The sequence below is a fragment of the Eschrichtius robustus genome, chromosome 11 (assembly GCF_028021215.1).
Source record: "Eschrichtius robustus isolate mEscRob2 chromosome 11, mEscRob2.pri, whole genome shotgun sequence".
Taxonomy (NCBI): Eukaryota; Metazoa; Chordata; class Mammalia; order Artiodactyla; family Eschrichtiidae; genus Eschrichtius; species Eschrichtius robustus.
The window spans coordinates 11,905,483-11,920,705 of record NC_090834.1 but is presented as its reverse complement, the minus strand read 5'-3'; positions in this window follow the sequence as shown (position 1 = coordinate 11,920,705).

The window sequence follows — 15,223 nt, the reverse complement described above, 5'->3', positions numbered from 1 at the left end:
GTATTTGGCACAGTGTTTTTTGGTCCGTAGTAGGAATTCAATAAATAACTGTTAAATTAAATCTCAAAATTTCACAAGATTGCAGATTAATATAGATTGTTTTATCAAAAGTAAGTCCCTGGTGTTATGGACTAACCAACCACTCCACTTACTCTCATCTTTAATAATAATGGTTTTCCAAGTGGTCCCAGACCAGCAGCGGCAGCATCACCCAGAACTTGTTAGGGATGCATATTTTCAAGGGACCCCTCCTACACTGTTTGTAGGGATGTAGGTTGGTGCAGCCACTATGGAGAACAGTAAGGACGTTCTGATCCAGCAGTCCCACTCCTGGGCATATACTCAGAGGAAACTATAATTCAAAAAGATATCTGCACCTCCATTTTCATTGCAGCACTATTGACAATAGCCAAGACATGGAAGCAACCTAAAAGTCCATCAACAGAGGAATGGATAAAGAAGATGTGTCTGGGCTTCCCTGGCGGCGCAGTGGTTGAGAATCCGCCTGCCAATGCAGGGGACACGGGTTCGAGCCCTGGTCTGGGAGGATCCCACGTGCCGCGGAGCGACTGGGCCCGTGAGCCACAACTGCTGGGCCTGCGCGTCTGGAGCCTGTGCTCCGCACCGAGAGAGGCCGCGACGGTGAGAGGCCCGCGCACCGCGATGAAGAGTGGCCCCCGCTTGCCACAACTAGAGAAAGCCCCCGCACAGAAACGAAGACCCAACACAGACATAAATAAATTAAAAAAAAAATAAATTAAAAAAAATACAAAATAAAAAATAAAGGTAGTGAATACTAAAAACTCATCTTTAAAAAAAAAAAAAGATGTGTCTCATATATATATATATATATATATATATATAATGGAATACTACTCAGCCATGAAAAAGAATGAAATAATGCCATTTGCAGCAACATGGATGGACGTGGACCTAGAGATTATCGTACTAAGTGAAGTAAGTCAGAAAGAAAAAGACAAATATCATATGATATCACTTATATGTGGAATCTAAAATATGACACAAATGAAACAGAAACATGATTAGGGACATAGAGAATAGACTGGTGGTTGCCAAGGGGGAGGGGGGTGGGAGAGGGTTGCATTGGGAGTTTGGGATTAACAGATGCAAGCTGTTATATATAGAATGGCTAAACAACAAGGTCCTACTGTATAGCACAGGGAACTATCCTGTGATAAACCGTAATGGAAAAGAATATGAAAAAGAATATATATATATATATATATATATATATATATACACACACACATATATATATATGTATATATATATAACTGAATCACTTTGCTGTACAGTAGAAATGAACACAACATTGTAAATCAACTATACTTTAATAAAATAAATTTTTAAAAAAGAGACCATATATTATATGAAATGTCCCCAATAGGCAAATCTCTAGAAACAGAAAGCAAATTGGTGGTTGCCTAGGGCTGGGGTTGGGAGGAAACTGCAAGTGACTGCTAAAGGGTACAGGGTTTCTTTTTGGGGTGATGAAAATTGATTCTAAAATTGATTGTGGTGATGGTTGCACAACTCTGTGAATATACTAAAAACCACTGAACTGTACACTTGAAGTGGATTCATAATATGGTACATGAATTATATCTCAATAAAATTGTTTAAAAAAAAAAAAGAAAAGCACATTTTCAAATCCCATCCGAGACCTACCAAATCAGAAACTGGTGGTAGGGCCCAGCAATCTGTGGTTTAACAAGCCCTCCAGGTGATACTAACATTTTTTAAAGTTTGAAAGCCACTACCCTATAAGGTTTTACTTTCCAAATGGTGTACTGCACTCCCAAGGCAGATAATTTCCTAAACACATACATTGATGAAATTGCTAATTGAGCTCACAGCCTTGCATAATGCAACAGGGTCACATTCTAGGCTACATGTTGATTTTTCCCAAGACATAACAAGCTAGGTTGGACATTAGACTTAATTTTACACGCTCACAGGTTGCCAAGAAAGAGAATGTTGATACTGCAAGAGCATAACCAAACAGACTACAGGCTTTCAAACTGTCTTCCTTGGATCCCTAGAATTCCTTACAACTCTACAAGTGCCACTGCAGAATAGATGGGACTGCAGACCTCCCACCCTCCACTACAAATAGAGCATCTGTTTCTGTTTCCCACATTGGGGTTCTCCATATGATTTCACGTGAATAAAGGATTCAATCTCTGAAACCAAAAAGGTTTCAAGATTACTGACACAGTGTTCTGAATGGGTGGGAAAACTTACTCAACCAAACTCAAGTAGTTTTATTAGGTAACTCTTAATCTTTTCAAGCAATCAAGTGCAAGGTGAGTCACAGTGATCTGTTCCAAACAAGAGTGTTCACTATGAGAAGCAGAATTGGTTCTTTACATACGTGATCTCAGGTGTCTTCACAATGGCCTTATGACATAGGCACTATTTTGTCCACTTGATAGATGAGAATGCTGAAGGACAGAGGTCAAGTAACTTGCCAGAGCATCACACAGCTAGTACACAGTGAAGTCAGATTCTATCCTACACAATCTGGCTGCACAGACTCTGAACCAAAAGCAATATGTTAAATTGTTTTAGTTAAAGTGCTGAAATTTCCAAAAGATTTACTTTATGTATGTATGTGTGTATATATTCATATATACATATATCTGTATATATGTATATATATATATGAATTCTGGGAGACAAGGGAGTGGCATTATAGCGAGAATGCTGAGAATGTCCTGCCGCACAGCCCAAGTTTATCTCCCGCAATAGATCACAAAGAGCTACCTGTTAACTGTTAACTCTTCTGATGATTACAAATTACCACAGTGCATGACTTCCAAATTTGGGAGATGTCTGTCCAAATACGAATGTGCCCTTGAGAGTGTTTCCCGCATAAGAGAATTGTTTATCAAGCATGTCATGGCAGCAAAAAGGCTGAGAACTGACAGTTGCTTTAGAGGGTATACATTGCAGTTGTGTGCTGATTTTAATTATCTACCAGCCAGAGGATGCTGTGACCTAGTACACCTTTTTAAGATTCTAAAATGACTGAAAGCTCATATTCTTGCAAAGAGACAAAAATGTTTGGGAGATTTTGTTGTATAAGTTGCAGAGTCATTTGTTGGAAAAGAAGAAAAGGCAAAAATTAAGAAGTGAGAGATGGGCTTCAAATGCTTAGGGGAGTTGGGAGCTGAATTTTCCAGAGAAAAATATTCCCCAGTCATCTTTAACATAGCCATCCAGGCCACCTTAATTCCTAATAACATTCCCGATGTTTTATTAATAAATCTTGAGGAACATGGATTATTTACTTCTAGATTTAATTCATTTAATACATGAATAAACCTCTCCTCAAGCTGATATTTACAAACAGCACCTAGCCATATAGATCACTTACAGAATCAGGATGCAAATCAAACTCATCATACTCTCATTGCCTTTTCTTCAACATCTCATTGCACAATAAAATATTTGGCTATTGGAAGATCTACATCAACATTCTTTGTATACAGTGTACTCTTTCTCAGTACTTTGTATACAGACCTCTTTCTCAGTACTTAAAACACATTTGACAATATATTTTCAGTTTTAAAATCTAAGCTTAAGAAGACTATAAGGGTGATATTAATGAAAATGACCTCCAAAAATTCTCTACTCTATAAAAGAAATGGGAACACTGGCGAAAATTGTCATGATCAACTTTTCAGAACTCTGGAAATTAATCAAAGGCTATAAGCAATCAGGGAACATTTTTTCAAGAAAAAAGGCTGAATCTTGATAAGAACAATGAGCCTTGTGCCATTCAACTTGCCCTATTTCCATCCCTTTCTCACTCTACGATAACCCTGAAAACCAACAGCCCACAATCACAGTTAAAACCAGCAGCCTGGCAACCACTGAAGGTAGCAAAAAGGAGCTGGTGTTCATTCAAAACACAATAGGATAACAAAAAAACTGGGGGTAAAATAAAAAGTTGAGGAATAAGATATTTATGTGGGGCTTTGCAATTATCTGCCATATTTCTGGGAATCTAGAGGGCCACGTAGTTGCATAATGCTGTGCACATGCTCTCACCACGTCCATTTTACATTGTACTGGAGGTTCAAGCCAGGGCAAAATGGCAAGAAAAAAAGGAAGGCATCTAGCTAAGAAAGGAAGAAGCAAAAGTATTTCTATTTGCAGATGTCATGGTGTTATTTTTATAAAACCTCAAGAAATCCACATATGCAAAAAACCTATCAGAGCTAATAATCAGGTTCAACAAAGTTGTAGACACAAGAAACAACTGTATTTCTATACAATCCAAGAATTTAAAAATTTAAAGTCTATTTATAATAGCATCGATAAGAACAAAATCCTTAGGAATAAATTTAACAGAAGAAGTGAAAGACGGGTGTATTGAAAACTGTAAAACATCATTGAAAGAAATTAAAGAAGGCCTAAATAAGTGGAAACACATACCATATTCATGAGTTGGAAGATTTCATGCTGTTTGATTATGTATTAGTTTCTTACAGCTACTGTAACAAATTACCACAAAGTGGGTAGCCTAAAACAATAGAAATCTATTCTCTCCCACAGCTGTGGAGGTCAGAAGTCTGAACTCAAGGTGTCCTCAAGGATATGCTCCCTCTGAATCTTTCCTTGCCTGTTCCAGCTTCTGGTGGCTCCAGGCATTTTTTGGTTTGGGGTTGGTTATATGACTCCAATCTCTGCCTCCATCTTCACATGGTCTTCTCCCCTGTGTGTCTTGAGTCTTAAAATCTCCCTCTACCTTTATCTTATAAGAACAACTGTCATTGGATTTAGCTGTAAATCCAAGATGATCTTATTTTGAAGCCCTTAACTTAATTACATCTATAAAGAGTCACTTTTCAGAAAAATCCACATTCACAGGTTCCAGAGTTTAGGACGTAACCTATCCTTTTGGGGCCACCATTCAACCCATTACAGATGGAAGGACTCTCCAAACTGATTCACAGAGTCAAAATGCAATCTTTATCAAAATTCCAGCTACCTTTTTTTCCCCTAGAAATTGGGAAGCTGACCCTACAGTACATAAGAATACACAAGGGACCTAGATTGCCAAAACAATCTTGAAAAAAAAATAACAAACTTGAATGATTCACACTCTCCAACTTTAAAACTTAATACAAAGTTACAGTAACTAAGACTGTGTGGTACTGGCATATGCCTACTTAGATCAATGGGATAGAGTTGAGAGTCCAGAAATAAACCCATACATTCATAGTTTATTGATTTTTGACAAGGGGATCAAGACAAGTCAATGGGGAAAGAATAGTCTTTTCAACAAATGGTTCTGGGACAACTGGATATCCACATGCAAAAGAATGAATTTGAACCTCTCCCTCACACTATACACAAAGATTAATTCAAAATGAGTCATAGACCTAAATGTAAAGGCTAACAGTTACATTTCTTGAGTAAACTCTTAGATAATTATTCCTTTGGGTTAGGCAATGGTTCCGTAGATATGACACCAAAAGCAAAAAATAGATAAATGTGACTTAATCAAAATTAAAAACTTTTTTGCTGAAAGGGCACCATCAAAAAAGTGAAAAGACAACCCACAGAACAGGAGAAGGTATTTGCAAATCATATATCTGATAAAAGACTTGTGTCTAGAATATATAATGAACGCTAGTAACTCAACAATAAAAAACCAAATAATCTGATTTTAAAATGGGCAAATTATCTGAATAGATAGTTCTCCAAAGAAGACATACGAATGACCAATAAGGTCCTGAAAAGATGCTCAGCATCATGAGTCCTTAGGAAAATGCAAATTCAAACCACGATGAGATAACATTTCACTTTTCCACTAAGATGGCTAGAATAACAAAGACAATATAACAAGTATTGCCAAGGATATTAAGAAATTGGAAACGGGGGGATTAACCAAGATGGTGGAGTAGAAGGACGTGCTCTCTCTCCCTCTTGCGAGAGCACCAGAATCACAACTGGCTGCTGGACAATCATTGACAGGAAGACCCTGGACTTCACCAAGGAGGATACCCCACGTCCAAGGACAGAGGAGAAGCCACAGTGAGACGGTAGGAGGGGCGCAATCAGAGTAAAATCTAATCCCATAACTGCTGGGTGAGTGACTCACAGACTGGCGAACACTTATACCACAGAAGTCCACCCACTGGAGTGAAGGTTCTGAGCCCCACGTCAGGCTTCCCAACCTGGGGGTCCGGCAACAGGAGGAGGAATTCCTAGAGAATCAGACTTTGAAGCCTAGTGGGAATTGATTGCAGGACTTCGACATGACTGGGGGAAACAGAGACCCCAGTCTTGGAGGGCACACACAAAGTAGTGTGCCCATCGGGACCCAGGGGAAGGAGCAGTGACCCTGGGGGAGACTGAACCAGACCCAACTGCTGGTGTTGGGGGGTCTCCTGCAGAGGCGGGGAGTGCTCTGTTTCACTGTGGGGACAAGGACTCTGGCAGCGGAGGTTCTGGGAAGTGCTCCTTGGCGTGAGCCCTCTCAGAGTCTGCCATTAACCCCACCAAAGAGCCCAGGTAGGCTCCAGTGTTGGGTTGCCTCAGGCAAAACAACCAACAGGGAGGGAACCCAGCCCCACCCATCAACAGTCAAGTGGATTAAAGTTTTACTGAACTCTGACCGCTGCAGCAACAGTCAGCTCTACCCACCACCAGAGCCTCCCATCAAGCCTCTTAGATAGCCTCAACCGCCAGAGGACAGACAGCAGAAGCAAGAAAAACTACAATCCTGCAGCCTGTGGACCAAAAACCACAGTTACAGAAAGATAGACAAGATGAAAAGGCAGAGGGCTATGTACCAGATGAAGGAACAAGAAAAAACCCCAGAAAAACAACTAAATGAAGTGGAGATAGGCAACCTTGCAGAAAAAGAATTCAGAATAATGATAGTGAAGATGATCCAGGACCTCGGAATAAGAATGGAGGCAAAGATTGAGAAGATGCAAGAAATGATTAACAAAGACCTAGAAGAATTAAAGAACAAACAAACGGAGATGAAAAATACAATAACTAAAATGAAAACTACACTAGAAGGAATCAATAGCAGAATAACTGAGGCAGAAGAACGGATAAGTGACCTGGAAGACAGAATGGTGGAATTCACTGCTGCGGAACAGACTAAAGAAAAAAGAATGAAAAGAAATGAAGACAGCCTAAGAGACCTCTGGGACAACATTAAACGCAACAACATTCGCATTATAGGGGTCCCAGAAGGTGAAGAGAGAGAGAAAGGACCAGAGAAAATATTTGAAGAGATTATAGTCGAAAACTTCCCTAACATGGGAAAGGCAATAGCCACCCAAGTCCAGGAAGCGCAGAGAGTCCCATACAGAATAAACCCAAGGAGAAACACGCCGAGACACATAGTAATCAAAGTGGCAAAAATTAAAGACAAAGAAAAATTATTGAAAGCAGCAAGGGAAAAACGACAAATAACATACAAGGGAACTCCCATAAGGTTAACAGCTGATTTCTCAGCAGAAACTCTGCAAGCCAGAAGGGAGTGGCATGATATATTTAAAGTGATGAAAGGGAAGAACCTACAACCAAGATTACTCTACCCGGCAAGGATCTCATTTAGATTTGATGGAGAAATCAAAAGCTTTAGAGACAAGCAAAAGCTAAGAGAATTCAGCACCACCAAACCAGCTCTACAACAAATGCTAAAGGAACTTCTCTAAGTGGGAAACACAAGAGAAGAAAAGGACCTACAAAAACAAACCCAAAACAATTAAGAAAATGGTCATAGGAACATACATATCGATAATTACCTTAAACGTGAATGGATTAAATGCCCCAACCAAAAGACATAGACTGGCTGAATGGATACAAAAACAAGACCCATATATATGCTGTCTACAAGAGACCCACTTTAGACCTAGGGACACATACAGACTGAAAGTGAGGGGATGGAAAAAGATATTCCATGCAAATGGAAATCAAAAGAAAGCTGGAGTAGCTATACTCATATCAGATAAAATAGACTTTAAAATAAAGAATGTTACAAGAGACAAGGAAGGACACTACATAATGATCAAGGGATCAATCCAAGGAGAAGATATAACAATTATAAATATATATGCACCCAACATGGGAGCACCTCAATACATAAGGCAACTGCTAACAGCTATAAAAGAGGAAATTGACAGTAACACAATCATAGTGGGGGACTTTAACACCTCACTTACACCAATGGACAGATCATCCAAAATGAAAATAAATAAGGAAACAGAAGCTTTAAATGACACAATAGACCAGATAGATTTAATTGATATATATAGGACATTCCATCCAAAAACAGCAGATTACACGTTCTTCTCAAGTGCGCATGGAACATTCTCCAGGACAGATCACATCTTGGGTCACAAATCAAGCCTCAGTAAATTTAAGAAAATTGAAATCATATCAACCATCTTTTCTGACCACAACGCTATGAGATTAGAAATGAATTACAGGGAAAAAAACGTAAAAAAGACAAACACATGGAGGCTAAACAATACGTTACTAAATAACCAAGAGATCACTCAAGAAATCAAAGAGGAAATAAAAAAATACCTAGAGACAAATGACAATGAAAACACGACAACCCAAAACCTATGGGATGCAGCGAAAGCAGTTCTAAGAGGGAAGTTTATAGCTATACAAGCCTACCTCAAGAAACAAGAAAAATCTCAAGTAAACAATCTAACCTTACACCTAAAGAAACTAGAGAAAGAAGAACAAACAAAACCCAAAGTTAGCAGAAGGAAAGAAATCATAAAGATCAGAGCAGAAATAAATGAAATAGAAACAAAGAAAACAATAGCAAAGATCAATAAAACTAAAAGTTGGTTCTTTGAGAAGATAAACAAAATTGATAAGCCATTAGCCAGACTCATCAAGAAAAAGAGGGAGAGGACTCAAATCAATAAAATCAGAAATGAAAAAGGAGAAGTTACAACAGACACCGCAGAAATACAAAGCATCCTAAGAGACTACTACAAGCAACTTTATGCCAATAAAATGGACAACCTGGAAGAAACGGACAAATTTTTAGAAAGGTATAACCTTCCAAGACTGAACCAGGAAGAAACAGAAAATATGAACAGACCAATCACAAGTAATGAAATTGAAACTGTGATTAAAAATCTTCCAACAAACAAAAGTCCAGGACCAGATGGCTTCACAGGTGAATTCTATCAAACATTTAGAGAAGAGCTAACACCTATCCTTCTCAAACTCTTCCAAAAAATTGCAGAGGAAGGAACACTCCCAAACTCATTCTATGAGGCCACCATCACCCTGATACCAAAACCAGACAAAGACACTACAAAAAAGAAAATTACAGACCAATATCACTGATGAATATAGATGCAAAAATCCTCAACAAAATACTAGCAAACAGAATCCAACAACACATTAAAAGGATCAGACACCACGATCAAGTGGGATTTATCCCAGGGATGCAAGGATTCTTCAATATACGCAAATCAATCAATGTGATACACCATATTAACAAATTGAAGAAGAAAAACCATATGATCATCTCAATAGATGCAGAAAAAGCTTTTGACAAAATTCAACACCCATTTCTGATAAAAACTCTCCAGAAAGTGGGCATAGAGGGAACCTACCTCAACATAATAAAGGCCATATATGACAAACCCACAGCAAACATCATTCTCAATGGTGAAAAACTGAAAGCATTTCCTCTAAGATCAGGAACGAGACAAGGATGTCCACTCTCACCACTATTATTCAACATAGTTCTGGAAGTCCTAGCCACGGCAATCAGAGAAGAAAAAGAAATAAAAGGAATACAAATTGGAAAAGAAGAAGTAAAACTGTCACTGTTTGCGGATGACATGATACTATACATACAGAATCCTAAAACTGCCACCAGAAAACTGCTAGAGCTAATTAATGAATATGGTAAAGTTGCAGGATACAAAATTAATGCACAGAAATCTCTTGCATTCCTATACACTAATGATGAAAAATCTGAAAGAGAAATTATGGAAACACTCCCATTTACCACTGCAACAAAAAGAATAACATACCTAGGAATAAACCTACCTAGGGAGACAAAAGACCTGTATGCAGAAAACTATAAGACACTGATGAAAGAAATTAAAGATGATACCAACAGATGGAGAGATATACCATGTTCTTGGATTGGAAGAATCAACATTGTGAAAATGAGTATACTACCCAAAGCAATCTACAGATTCAATGCAATCCCTATCAAATTACCAATGGCATTTTTTACGGAGCTAGAACAAATCATCTTAAAATTTGTATGGAGACACAAAAGACCCCGAATAGCCAAAGCAGTCTTGAGGGAAAAAAATGGAGCTGGAGGAATCAGACTCCCTGACTTCAGACTCTACTACAAAGCTACAGTAATCAAGACAATATGGTACTGGCACAAAAACAGAAACATAGATCAATGGAACAAGATAGAAAGCCCAGAGATTAACCCATGCACCTATGGTCAACTAATCTATGACAAAGGAGGCAAAGATATACAATGGAGAAAAGACAGTCTCTTCAATAAGTGGTGCTGGGAAAACTGGACAGCTACATGTAAAAGAATGAAATTAGAATACTCCCTAACACCATACACAAAAATAAACTCAAAATGGATTAGAGACCTAAATGTAAGACTGGACACTATAAAACTCTTAGAGGAAAACATAGGAAGAACACTCTTTGACATAAATCACAGCAAGATCTTTTTTGATCCACCTCCTAGAGTAATGGAAATAAAAACAAAAATAAAGAAATGGGACCTAATGAAACTTCAAAGCTTTTGCACAGCAAAGGAAACCATAAACAAGACGAAAAGACAACCCTCAGAATGGGAGAAAATATTTGCAAACGAATCAACGGACAAAGGATTAATCTCCAAAATATATAAACAGCTCATTCAGCTCAATATTAAAGAAACAAACACCCCAATCCAAAAATGGGCAGAAGACCTAAATAGACATTTCTCCAAAGAAGACATACAGACGGCCACGAAGCACATGAAAAGATGCTCAACATCACTAATTATTAGAGAAATGCAAATCAAAACTACAATGAGGTATCTATCACCTCACTCCTGTTAGAATGGGCATCATCAGAAAATCTACAAACAACAAATGCTGGAGAGGATGTGGAGAAAAGGGAACCCTCTTGCACTGTTGGTGGGAATGTAAATTGATACAGCCACTATGGAGAACAATATGGAGGTTCCTTAAAAAACTAAAAATAGAATTACCATATGACCCTGCAATCCCACTACTGGGCATATACCCAGAGAAAACCGTAATTCAAAAAGACACATGCACCCGAATGTTCATTGCAGCACTATTTACAATAGCCAGGTCATGGAAGCAACCTAAATGCCCATCAACAGACGAATGGATAAAGAAGAAGTGGTACATATATACAATGGAATATTCCTCAGCCATAAAAAGGAACGAAATTGAGTCATTTGTTGAGAAGTGGATGGATCTAGAGACTGTCATACAGAGTGAAGTAAGTCAGAAAGAGGAAAACAAATATCGTATATTAATGCATGTATGTGGAACCTAGGAAAATGGTACAGATGAGCCGGTTTGCAGGGCAGAAGTTGAGACACAGATGTAGAGAATGGACATATGGACACCAAGGGGGGAAAACTGCGGTGGGGTGGGGATGGTGGTGTGCTGAATTGGGCGATTGGGATTGACATGTATACACTGATGTGTATAAAATTGATGCCTAATAAGAACCTGCAGTATAAAAAAACAAACAAACAAAACAACTAATACTAAACTTTCATTGGGTTATTTTTATGGAAATATGTTAATATAAATGTTTCAGACATTACATGAAATTTCTAAAAATCTAAAATATATATATATATATATATATCATGATCTTCAACTTCAAGTCATTGCAATTTAACAAATGTTGCAGTGCTTACTACATGCAAGGCACTGTGCTAGCTGGTTAACTTCCCTCCTCCCCCACTCTCAGTGTTGTCAGATATGTGTCAGACATGGTCCTTTTAAAAATCCATTGTTGCTTTTCACTTGCCTCTCAGAGAGTATTAAAGATATGAATCGTGAAAAAAAAAAAAAAAAAAAGAAGACACTGATTTTCTGAGACAAACCTCTTGTACAAAATAAATTGAGAGATAATAAATCTCTATATAAAAATGATTGTACACACACACACTTATATGCCCACAAACACATATTTACCTTTCATTTTAAACAAATCACTAGGAAAATAAGGGTTGAAGGAAAAGTTCCTTGCTCCTTTACAAGGTAGGCAAATCAACATAGGGTGAAAATAATACCCCAAGTCACCTAATCTATTTTGGAATAGTAAAACCAAAAGAGATGAAGAATCAGTTTTATCTTGGGGAAGTTGTTTCTGATTTTAAAATGTAAGCACAATACACATGATGATAAAATGGACTTCTCAACTCAGAATAAATGAACTTTTATGAGTGTACATAACTCTAAAGTAATGATAATGAAGTAATTCAAATAAAGGGAAGGTTGGTGTGTGAGATGTCTCCAAAATTTTTCATAATATTTGGTTTTCCCTTTACTTAGGACTTCTTTTAAACAAGGCGAAAACTTAAGGTTTTCTGGCCTGTTTTGGACAAGTTGTTATGAATTTTAGCATCTCATCTTTAAATCTCTATTCTTGAACTCCAAATGTTTCCCTCGATTACAGTGTACAGTAATAAACAACTGCTACTCTCTGCTTGTTCCCACCCACTTGTACAAGTAAGTCTGTAGTATTTCAGGACCTCTGATTTGGTTTTCAAGAGGCTTTTTCTTGTCACTGGCTCTCCTCCATTTCTGCTGACCCAGGCTTCCAAGAGTGTGAGGGATAATGGGATACACTCTCTGAAGAGTTTGATGCCTCTCTTTTTATTTGTTTTGCTCATCACTGTATTAAAAACATAAAATTCTAACTGAGTAAATTTGAAGATCGAATTGGCTTTATTCAATGATTTATGAATCGGGCAGCATCCCATTGAGCAAGTAGAAAGGAGCTCTGCGGAGCTGTAAAAAATGCAAGAACTTTACAGGCAGGAGGGGGCAGAAAAGGGAAGTTTCTAGCTAAGAGTGGATTGTTTCAGGCAGGGTCACCTTCCTTTTGGGGGAAGGTGGGGGGTCACCCCTCTAGTGCTGACCAGGTAATTCCAGATCTATTGGTGAAAGGTCCCATTCCTGAGAGAGGCTGAAACTGCAATTAGGTTAGCTATTAAGTCTTGGTTTGCTGACGTGGGACTTAGCACAAGTGACTCCATTTGGGGTTTGTTGTTTCTTTACTAACAACTGTATCTCATTCCTAGCTCTTAACCCCAGTACCTAGATACTTGCTGGTGAATGGATGACCAGACCAGTGAATTCAGAATTTCAGAGAAGTTCTTTATATTGAGAGACAGGCAGAGAAATGGCAGTTCTACCACCCAGTAAGTTTTGAACTCTTGCAGGTCTGATGCCCAAATCAAGCGTGGGAACGTGAGCAGTGAGACTGAGTGAAAACACAGCAGTTCTTTGTGTTTCTGTTAGAGAAACACTGGTGGGAGACAGAGGACAAAGGAAGGAGACACAGGACTGGAGTGACCTCAGCTGGGGGCGGGGTTTCACAGTGTTGGGTGCTGCAGAGAGGTAGTCAGCAGGAGCAGGGGCTGTGTACGTCATCAGAGGCATTTTTTCTTTTATTTTATTGTTTTTATTGACGTATAGTTGATTTACAATCTTGTGCCAATCTGCTGTATGGCAAAGTGACTCAGTTATACACATATAGACATTCTTTTTTTATATTCTTTTCCATTACAGTTTATCACGGGGTATTGACTCTAGTTCCCTGTGCTGTAGAGTAGGACCTTGTTGTTTATCCCTCCTATATATAATAGTTTACATCTGCTAATGCCACACTCCCAGCCCTTCCCTCTCCCACCCCCCTCCTCCTTGGCAACCACAAGTCTGTTCTCTATGTCTGTGAGTCTGTTGCTGTTTCATAGATAGGTTCATTTGTGCCATACTTTAGATTCCACATGTAAGTGGTATCACATGGTATTTGTCTTTCTCTTTCTGACTTACTTCACTTAATAATCTCTAGTTGCATCCATGTTGCTGCAGTCATCAAAGGCATTTTAGAAGAGGCTCTGCTTGCCATAGCTTCTGGCAGCGTTGCTTCCTACAGTGGAAAGAAGAATGTTGTTGATGGGAATTCCCAAAGTTAGGCTAAAGTGGGGGTGAAGTAACTTTTCTAGGTGAAGAGGTGATCTTTTTTTTTTTTTGATTTGTATGTGTGTGTTTTATTATATATTAGTCTCTTAAATCAAATAGAAGACAAAAAGTGGAGCTACAAACCAAAGTTACAACAGTACTAGCTTTTCTCGTCGCCCGTCTGTCTACTTTTACCAGGGGTCTTTATTTCTTCATAAGGCTTTGAGCTACTGTCCAGGGTCCTTGACTGCAACCTGAAGAACTCCCTGTGGCAGGCGGGTCTGGTGGTTAAGAACTCTCTCAACTCTTGATTAACTGGGAACGTCTTGATTTCTCCCTCATTTTGGAAGGAAAGTTTTGCTAGATATAGGATTCTTGGTTGACGGTTTCTTTCCTTCAACACTTCAAGTACATTGAGTCATGCCATCTGGCCTCCGAGGCTCCTGATGAGAAATCTGCTCAATGACCTTCCTGGCAAACCTTCTCTCAGCTTCATAGACTTTCATAATGTACCGTATCATGTCTTATGCAACAGAACATTTTGTATAGTATCGTGAAGTCAGTTAAGTTGTAACGTTATTTTGAGACCAGAATTTAAGGAAAAGGAATTGAACATTTCAAGTGTAGACATTATGAGGTCTCTAAAATTATTACACATTTTCAAACTAGAAATAAAAAGGCCACTGAAGTATCCTGCAGATTTTTATTTATAACAAAGTGAATACCAATATCTAATAACACACATAAAGAAAAATTTCTTTGGGATCCTTTTTCCTAAGTGTAAAGGGGCCTTGAACTCAAAAAGTGAGAAAACCACTGTGGTGTATCCCCAGCGGTGATGGTCCATTTCTTGCTCTGACCTCAGAGTGCACCATTGTGATGTACTTCACAAAGCCCTATGAAAGAGAAAGGTGGGCCCAGGTTTTTGGTCCTTAGAGCCCAGGAAGCTGCTTTTGGTGACCTGACGGCCTTGGACCTACAGT